Source organism: Populus nigra, chromosome 2 (genome assembly GCF_951802175.1).
Source record: "Populus nigra chromosome 2, ddPopNigr1.1, whole genome shotgun sequence".
Lineage (NCBI taxonomy): Eukaryota > Viridiplantae > Streptophyta > Magnoliopsida > Malpighiales > Salicaceae > Populus > Populus nigra.
In genome coordinates, this window is record NC_084853.1 from 32,767,408 (window position 1) to 32,778,141 (window position 10,734).

The window sequence follows — 10,734 nt, forward strand, 5'->3', positions numbered from 1 at the left end:
TCGGAAAAAACCATTATATACCAACTCATCTGCCAACACTCTCTTCCTCTGTTTCTCCTTCTTCTTCTTTCCCATCCCACCTCTCCCCTCCCAAACTGCAACCAACCACCCATCCCAACTCTTGTAGATGTTATCATTTTTTTGTAAGTAAATCTATCCTTTTTAGTTTTAATATTTAAATGTGAATTTTATTGTTGTAGTATATGTATTTTGTTAACGTTTGTACTTGTTTAATTGTTATTTGTCAAAGAAACTTGTAGTATGAATGTATAATTTTGTAGTTGTTATAGTTTGTTTTAGATTTTGTCAAATTATATTTGTTTGTAACTTGTTGAAATTTTGTTTTTAAATTACACTGAATTAAATATGTCGTTGTGATGAAATAAATAATTACTAGCTTGTTTAACGAGTCTTGTTTAATTGTTATCAATTCTATTTCAAAGTTGTGATTTCTGTAAATTTATATATGTATAAATTTGTATGTATGAACATTGATAGCTGATAATTGATAATGAATATTTAACATAAGTGTTGTTTTAGTTTGTTGGATAATGTCGGGGAAAACCAATATTTTTGTTATGTTTTATAGAGGTTCAATAGAAGTCATGGATGATCGTTCATGGATGTATCGGGACTCACCCCAAGGATTGCGGAGGATGGATTATTGTAACGATGTCCAGGGTTTTATTAATTTCGCAACATCTATTCCGAGGAATTTTACTGATGGCGGTATTAGGTGTCCATGCAGAAAGTGTAAAAAATTTAAAGTTTCTGCATCAAGATGTTGTAATGATGCATCTTTTAACCAAAGAGTTCATGGAGGATTACCTGTGTTGGTAAGCTCACGGAGAACTATTTGTTCCTGATAAGAGCATGGAAGAACAGGTGGTTGGGTCAACTTCTAGTGCTAGCAACATGCATGAAGTTGGAAATGAGAATAGTAATCCTTACAGGAATATGGTTATGGATGCAATGAGAATGAGTGAAGGTAATGTCAGGGAATATCCAATCGTAGAAGAAGAATCTAATGCAGATGCAGCAAGGTTTTTTGATCTATTGAGAGATTCTAACGAACCATTATGGGATGGCTGCACGAACCACAGTAAATTATCAGCCGTAGCATAGGTGTTCACCATCAAGTCAGATCACGGGTTGAGTAAGGCCGGTTATGACAAGATTATTGAATGGGCGAGAAGTAATTTACCTGAAGGGAACAGGCTGAAAGAGAACTTCTATGCTGCCAACTCTATGATGAAACCCCTCAGTTTAGGATACCAGAAAATTGATATATGCCCTAACTTCTGCATGTTATACTACCTTGAAAATGTTGAGATGACTAAGCGCATGTCATGTGCGCATTCCCGTTACAAACCCATAACTGGTAGAGGGAAGACTCTCGTGGCATATAAAAAACTTAGATACTTCCCAATCACACCTAGAATGTAGAGGTTATTCATGTCACAAAGGACTGTTGAGCACATGACATGGCACCAATCACACCATGCGGTTATACATTTACCGTTTGAGGTAAAAGTTGGAGGACCGGTCCAATACAGATGGATATATCCATTCAAGAGGTTAGATATTACATGAGCTATGTAATTTATAATTAAATGTTTTTATTTATATTTTAATGTATATATATATATGCAGGTACTTTTTCAATCTTAAAAAAAAAGGTTAAGAACAAGGCGCATGTTGAGGCATCAATATGTGAGGCCTATATTATTGAGGAGATCTCAACATTTATCTCATACTATTTCGAACCTCATTTGAGAACAAGGATAAACTGTGTTCCACGGCATGATGATGGTGGTGAAGTGTCTTCAAGTGGGAACTTGTCAATATTCTCCAGTCCTGGATGACCCACACCTAAAAATGCCGTGAGGGTAAGATATTTGTCTAAAATAGAGTTCAGACAAGCACATAATTATGTCCTATTTAACTGTGATGAGCTTAGACCTTTTATTAAGTAAGTAGATGTTCGACTTAAACTTTGTCAAGAGTGTACAATTTATGTTTTGTGATACCATACACTCATATAATTTGGAACAACCTTGCAGGCAATATCGATGATACTTACTGTCAAATAACTCACAGCTGACCGAATCCTAGATCTTTCAATTACAAGATGAACAATTTTCCACATGGTTTAGAACACATGTAAGTCCTATCACAAACTCATTATTTCTTGCAATGTAATTAATTATAGTCAATGTTATATAATATCCATTTATTGATTATTGTTGTATTTAATTTACAAGCTAGGTTTATCAAATGGGAGGTAGTGCTGCTATTTCACTGTCTTTACTATGTCTGGGCCCTGAAAGAAAAGTCAAGTGCTATAACGGGTATTTTATCAATGGATATGTCTTTCATACATAAGAATACGGGCATGGAAGAAAGACATACAACATCGGTGTTTGTATTAAGGGATCGACTTCTAGTGAGTTTGAAGTTGACTACTACGATAGATTGGAAGAGGTCATCAAACTACAATATCATAGCGAGCAAAATATAGTGTTTTTATTCAAATGCTATTGGTATAACACAATTGACAAAGAAATCAGATTAGATCCTCACTATGGTCTCGTTGAAATCAACTCAAAAGCTAAACACCGCAACGTAAACGACATCTTTGTTTTCGCAAAGCAATGCCAACAAGTTTATTACACAACACCCCTTTTTTTAGAAAAGGCAGATCAAGAGTTGATTGGTTATCCGTTTTAAAAACAAAACCCAAGGGTCGTGTCCAGGTTGTTTAGGATGAGAACGAAGACACAAGTGTGATAGATGAAGTCTTTCAAGCTAGTAAGTTGGTTGAACCATACCGAGTTGCTCTGTTGATTGACTTAGAAGAAAATTTGATTTTTCGTGTTTTCAACGATTGTCTTGTTGATGTTGACGCAGAGGAGTTGAATGTTGTTCTGAGCTCTACTAGTGGAAAAAAGAATGTTGTTGAAGAAGATGATAACGAAATTGAAGAGTGCGATGAAGCTGATGATAACAATTCAATAGAGGATGAAGATGAAAATTTTGACTAACTAAACATGTTATAAAGCCTTATTTTATAATGTAATAATTTGAAACATTAAATATTGTGGTGTGTGTGCTGTAAGATTGCAATTCAAGATTTTGTGACAGGGTTACATAAAAAAAATAAGAAAAATTTATGGTTTCACCGACGGGTATACTGATGGACTATAACCCGTTGGTATTTCACAAAGAATTGAAAAAAATTTACAGGATTGTGCCACTTTCACCGACGAACAATAACCCGTCAGTATTTCACAGAGAGTTGAAAAAAATTTACGGGATTGTGCCATTTTCACCGACAAATTCACCGACGAACAATAACCTGGCGGTATTTCACAGAGAGTTGTAAAACAAATTACGTGATTGTGCCACAATCACCGACGGGTACACCGACGGCTTTATCGACATCAACTACTGACGGAATAACCGACGGATTTACGCACATCCCGAAGTGCACGCATGTCTGACACGTGTCCGTCTGCACAAATGCCGATGGATTTTCCAACGGATCGAAAAGTATAGGGGGATTTTCAAAGTTTTTTTGGTGCGCATTTCAATTAATTTCCGATGGTATTATTGACGAAATTTAATGCCACCGGCAACAATTAATTTCCGTCAGTAATACCATCAAAAATATTGCTATATAAAACCCCCCATCCCCCCATTTGGTTCATTTTTTTCTGTGGCTCCATTTCTCTTTTCTCCATTTATCTTCTCCTCTCGGTTTATATTTAGCTTTTAGAAGGGATTTTATTGTTTTGGTGGTAGTTTTAAAAGGTATGTATTCTTTTTTCTTTATCTTTGTATTTTTTTATTTTAACTATGATTATTTTTTTTGGTGTTCTTTGTTTTGTGTATTTTTTGTAGATAAAATCTTAAATTCAACATACTATTAAGGTAAGCATTTTTTATTCCCAAATTTATTTTGAATTGATATAGTGTTTTTCAGTTTTGTGTATTGTTTGTTTTGTGTTTATGTTGTTTTGTGTAGTGTTTTTTAGTTTTTCCATTTTATTTATTAATTTTATGATATTATTGTTTGTATTGCTATAATTGTTATTGTTGAATTTATGTTAAAAATGTTAATTTATATATATATAATTACATTTAATTAGTTTATCTTAATTTATGATATTATTGTTTGTATTGCTATAATTGTTATTGTTGAATTTATGTTAAAAATGTTAATTTATATATATATATAGAATTACATTTAATTAGCTTATCTTAATTTAGGATATTATTGTTTGCATGTCATTGTTATTGCTTGTTATTACATTTTTATATTTATGTGTACATGTTAATTTCTATTTTGAGGTCCATTAGGGCCGATCGTGTTAGGAATTATATTGATTTAGTTACATTTTGCTTTTGACCATGTAATTATTTATAAATTAAGAGTCTTGTCTCCTAAAACTTGAAATGTAATATTAATCCGTAAATTTGAATGTATGACTTTAATCTAATGTTTGTAACTCTAAGTACCAATTTAACAATAAATGTTCATAGTTGAAATTGATTCTTTTACTTGAATATCATTATATGATGTTATTGAATAAAATGTTATGTTGATGATCATGAGTTGGGTTGAGATCTAGGATGATTGGATCGGGATGTGAAATAAAATTGGAAGTGTAGTATGATTTTGTCGATAACTTGGGACCCCCCAGTATAGAGGAGACTCTGTCAAATTGTTTTTTAAAATAATCGAAGTTAATTATGTAATTATTTGTATAAATTTGTGTAGATGCATAGAATGAAATCTACAGCACGTCGTCAGAAGACAGTTGCAGCTAGTTCTTCTAGCAGCAAGGAGGACGTATCCTTAGGTGCTGATCATGGCGAGGAATCTACGCCAACATATATTGAGCACGTGACCTCAGAGCAGTTCTCACGGCGCTCACAGTCTAGCGCCAACAACCGGAACCGATAAATTCATGGTTCGATGACCACGCACACTGGCGGATCCGTCCCATTCAGCGCACATGCAAAGCGGATGATAAGATTAATTTTAATGAAATATATCATTAATTAATTTTTCGTTTCTTATAATATATTTAAGTTTTAACCTATTTTTCCCTTACAGGCTGCGTCTCTTGGACGTGAGCCGAGTCCAATAGAGCTGTTTGTAGAGACGCATGTGCAGAGTCAAGACTGTCAAAAGGGGGTGCAGCAGTTCGTGGACAACCGTGCTCAGCACTTCGTGGTATGTTCGTTCATTCATTTTATTTTGTAAGTTATTATTTTATTGAATTGCATCTTGAATTGCATTTGATGATTTTTTTACCGATGGAATTTTTAGGAGACCTATAATAGCCGGTTGAGGGAGAGATATGGGGACAATCCGTCGACCCATCTAGATTTCGATCCAGATTTGTGGATGGAGGCGGGATCGTCTGGTGGGCCCGATAAAAATCGGGTCCACAGGCTCTCCAACACTACGGCTGAAAACTTGCGTTCGACTCGTAGTGTCTCAACCGTTAGAAGCTCTCCATCAGTATCGAACACCCAGTCTGAGGAGTTCATTGCGTTGAAACAACAATATCAACAACTCTCGACGAATTATGATGAGCTCCGTCAAATAGTCATGGAGATGAGATCAAAGATGGGTGATGATACTTGTGCAGCTTCTTTTTGGCCGTATGGTCCCGGGAACAACCAGCCTCCTCCTCCTCCTTCAGCTTCGCCGCTATTCTAGTTTAATTTTGTTTTTTAAACACATTAAATTTGTAATGAATATTATTTAACATTAATTTTATATTTTTAATGTTTAATCCATTTTTATTTGTTTATTAAGGTTTTTTACTATTAATAAAAATTTTTATATATATTTCAAAATACATACCGATGGATAATATCCGTCGGTATTTCACAGAGAGTTGCCAAACAATTACTAGCCATGCCATAATTATCGACGGATATATTCCATCGGTGATTATATACAGACGGATTTACCGACGAATATTATCCGTCAGTATTTCACAGAGGGTTGGCAAACAATTACTACCGATGCCATAATTACCAACGGATATTCCGTCGGTAATTACCATTGAAATTGCAGACAGATTTATTCTGTCGGTAATGTTCCCGCTAGAACCTTTTTTTTTTTGCTCGCGCGTATCCGTCTGTAAGACCGTCGGTGGGTGTTTTTTTTATTTGCGACAGACTTAGCGACGGAAATGGGAGTTACCAACAACTAGTATACCGACGGACTTGTTCCGTCGGTGAGGTCGTTGGTAATTATTTCACCGATGGAGTTCATTCCTGTCACCAACGGAATTAGTCCGTCGGTAAAACTGTTTAATGGTGTAGTGTATAGTGTAGACATACTTCTGTGTAACCAAAGCCAAGACTTAACCTTTCTCCATAAGAGAGATGTCCAGCTGCAAGTAAAGAAAAGATGGTTGTGGCTCTCTTCATGATCACGATAAAAAACACAACTAGTGTCAGTATCAATGAAGTGCAACCTATCTCTTGTTCGCAATAGTTTTGTTTATCTTTTTGTTTCTTAGAATATAGTAAAAGAAAACTTCACCCCCTAGAAAAAGACAAAAAAAAGGCATGCATTTATGGGTATTTTTTTGTGAACCCCTAAAACATGAATGCAGGAGATTTAGTAAATAGAGAAGAACCTATTGATAAAAGACAAGAGCTCTAACTTGAAGTATGAAACACATATAAGTGAATAAGGAGAAATTGGGATCTAATGTGGGAAAGACAAAAGAGTGAGCGGACTAAACAGAAAATGTATAAACAAATGAGGGACAAAAGCAAAAAAAAAAAAAAAAAAAACCTGTCAGCCCAATGATTAGTACTTAAAAGTACATTTTTATCAAGGTTTTATATCATCATTTTGCACTTGAAGTATCAATAACTCCCTAACTAGAGCATGTTTTATAATAACATGTATGATAATATAAGATACCTTTAATTTATAGTAAATGTTCATCTTAAATGCAGGCCTATCACATAAATAAAAGGATTGATTGATGAGTTTAACTACTGAAATTGAGAAGACAAAGAGAGGGCTAAGCTTAGAAAAGAGATGCTAGTTCAGTCCAAATTGGAACATTATTCGATTATTGGATCATAACTGGAGTTATAGAACTTGGATTTAGGTCTGATTTATATGTATGGAAAGCTAAGACATAGGTCTAAAACTTTCATGAGAGTCCAAGATTTAAAAAGGCCGTTTTCAAGTTCAAATTATAGCAACAATGGAGAAATCAGAATCTGTCTTACAGCCCAGACATTGTTCAGCGTTCAGCCCATATCTCGAGTTCTAGAAGTCCAAATGCACCGATTCATTCATCGATTTCCCTAAGCTTTAAGGGATATCAAATTTATTTGCTTGAAGTGAAAGAATATTTATTTTATTTTTATGAGCAACATATTTATAGAAATGGATGTGTGGACCCTTGAACTGATTTAACGATATATCAATTTATTATTTTCATAATTATTGTTTCTTGAATTTCTCATTCAAATCCCCCATTCTTTCTCATTTCAGTATATTATAGGAAGATTAAACGAAATTTCCTTTGAGTTCGACCTGGTTTTTACAATCACACTACAAATTTATAGTATCCATCTAGGCCCAACGCTGCTGGGCAGCAAGGCCCAACATCATTGGGTCATGCTTGGTAGAATGACCCAGCAACTGTATACCCATCTAGGACCAACATTATTGGATCATGTTTGGTAGAAGAACCCAGCAATGTTGGGTCCTGCTGCGCAACAAGACCCAACATCATTGGGTTATGTTTGATAAAATGACCCAACAGCGTTGACCCTAAATAATATTATATTATAGTATTTATGAATTTTTTTTAATGGATTTTATTGTTAAAAAAATTCTCTTATATAATACAAATATATAAAGTATATTATGTGAATAAAAAATTTATTTAGAGCTCCATCAACTTTAATATGGCAATATTAGAATTATAATTTTTCTTAATGTTTTTATTTTGAAAAAAAAATTCAAGAGGGAAAAAAATAAAAATCTTAATTTAAAATTAAAAAAAATTATTGTTAAAAAATTCTCTTATATAATACAAATATATAAAGTATATTATGTGAATAAAAAAATTATTTAGAGCTCCATCAACTTTGAAATGACAATATTAGTATAATTTTTCTGAATGTTTTTAGTTAGAAAAAAAATTGAAGAGGAGAAAAAAATAAAAATCTTAATTTGAAGTAAAGAAAAAAAAATATTGTCAAAAAATCGCAAGTAAGTTTGCGTCTGTTTCTATTTTAATTACCTCCTTCCATTTCTAAAGAATTTACCTTAATTGAGCTGTCTTCATTTCAGTCTATGAAAACAAAAAATGTTGGTGTTCTGTTTTGTCGTTTAAAAATTGATGTTTGATCATCTGCTTTAAATTTTGCTGCTTTTTGTGCAGGCTCGCAATCATTCATCGGTATAAACTATGGCCACGTTGCGGACAACCTTCCACCACCACCATCCGCCGCAAAGCTTCTTCAATCCACTTCAATCCAAAAGGTCCGATTATATGGATCGGACCCCGCCATAATCAAAGCCTTAGCCAACACCGGAATTGGAATTGTTATCGGCACTGCAAATGCTGACATTCCAGGACTAGCCTCTGATCCCAATTTTGCCAAGAGCTGGATCAACACAAACGTGCTTCCCTTCTATCCCGCTAGCAATATCATCCTCATCACTGTTGGCAACGAGGTCATGACTTCCAATGACCAGAATCTCATGAACAAGCTCTTACCAGCAATGCAAAATGTACAAAATGCTCTAAATGATGCATCGCTCGGGGGTAAAATTAAGGTCTCCACAGTTCATCCGATGGGAGTGCTTAAGTAGTCTGAGTCACCTTCTTCTGGAAGCTTTGATCCCAGTTATGGGGATCTGATGAAGGTCTTGTTGGAGTTTTAATAGTGTGAATGGTTCGCCTTTCGCAATCAATCCCTACCCTTACTTTGCCTACCGAAGCGATACAAGGCCTGAGACTTACATTTTGCCTTCGCCAGCCGAATGCAGGACGAATGGATGGAAACACTAAGATCAAGTACATGAACATGTTCGATGCTCAGGTGAGAGTAAATCAAATTGCAAGTGCGAAAATTTTGTATCAATAGATGACCTAATAAAAATGCTATTGACAAGTGGTTTAATCAATTGATTGTTAAATTAGCCTTAGTGCTAGGAGCAATTTTTATTTTTTTTAATGGCTCATCAATTATTAGAAAATTAATAAAGGGCATATATATTTATCTTTTCTAATTTTTCTAAACAGTAAAATGAATTATTTACACCACCATAAAAAAAATTAGAATTGTTTACCATTTGTTTGTCTTTTTGTTTCCTAGAATATAGTAAAAAAATATCTTCACTTCTAGAAAAAGACAAAAAAGAAGGCATGCATTTATAGGTATTTTTTTTGTAAATCCCTAAAATAGAGGCATGAGATTTAGTAAATAGAGAGGAACCTATTGGTAAAAGACAAGAGCTCTAACTTGAAGTATGAAACACACATAAATGAATAAAGAGAAATTGGAACCTAATGTGGGAAAGACTTTGTGAGGGGACTAAACTGAAAATATATAAACAGATGAGGGATAAAAGCAAAAAAAGAAAAGAAAAAACCTGTAAGAGGGCTGATGGCAGAATAGAGAGGAGGGGAAAAGGAAGAGACAATTCTCTTTAGCACCTTATTCCAAAGAACAGGTGGAGAAAATCACTTGCAAACAAACACATGAGAGAAAAATAAGAGGTTTGAGTGAAGATTAAAGCATCAAAAGCAAAACAAATTGAGAGAAAGGAAGAGAGGAGGCTATCGATATTAGAGGAGGAGTGGAAAGAGACTAACAAAATATGAGGGAGAAGAGGTTTTAGGGAGTAGAGAACACAGCTAGGATAAACCCAAAACCTTCATAGAATAATTTCTAATACATTGGGTAAGTGTTGTACAAAAGTTTTACTGTGGACGTGTTTTACTATGGACTACGAGTGGTTTCGTTGTGGATTGTACTGTTTTAAATTACTGTGGATTGTGAATGATTTCACTATAGATTGCATTGTTTGGGTTTCTCTGGGCTCTTTCAAAACATGTGAGAATAGACACAGACACATTGCACTGTGGATGACACTATAGGCATAAACTATTTTCACTATGGACAACACTGTAGCGCCCAAAGGGCATGTAAACCCTCGAATATAATAATCACATCTTGATTTAGTCAAATAAAATAAAATACAAAGGATGTGGAGAAATGATTAAATTGAACAAATTAATTGGATTAAAAGAGAAGTTATTTAATAAGAGGGGTGAAATTGAAAACAAAGTCTAATGTTTGAGACTTGGAATGATTGGATTGTGTATGAACAATGAATACATGTTGTGTATAAATGATTTGTCGATAACTTGGGACCTTCCGACATAGGAGAAACTCTGCTGAAATTTCAGTAGAAATTTCAATAAAATGTGTATGAGTTCAATAACGAAAATAAAAATTACCACGTTTCTTTATTAAGGTTGATGCATTGGTACGGGAGATGTTACAGGGCGTTCCTCTACTGTGTTTTTGGTTAAAAATTATGGTTGGGGGCGTTGCTTTCTCTGCCAAAAACTGATGGGTCTAGCATGGCAGTTGGGCTCAACATTGTTGGGTTTGGCTACCAAGCCAAATCCAATACAATTTCAAAAAGTGGTAATAGCA

At 34.4% G+C, this 10,734-nt stretch overlaps 1 pseudogene; it reads left to right on the top strand.

Moving 5' to 3' along the window:
- The first annotated feature begins 6,287 nt into the window (after positions 1 to 6,287).
- LOC133682925 (glucan endo-1,3-beta-glucosidase 7-like) lies at positions 6,288 to 9,153 on the top strand (annotated as a pseudogene).
- The last annotated feature ends 1,581 nt before the right edge of the window (positions 9,154 to 10,734 follow it).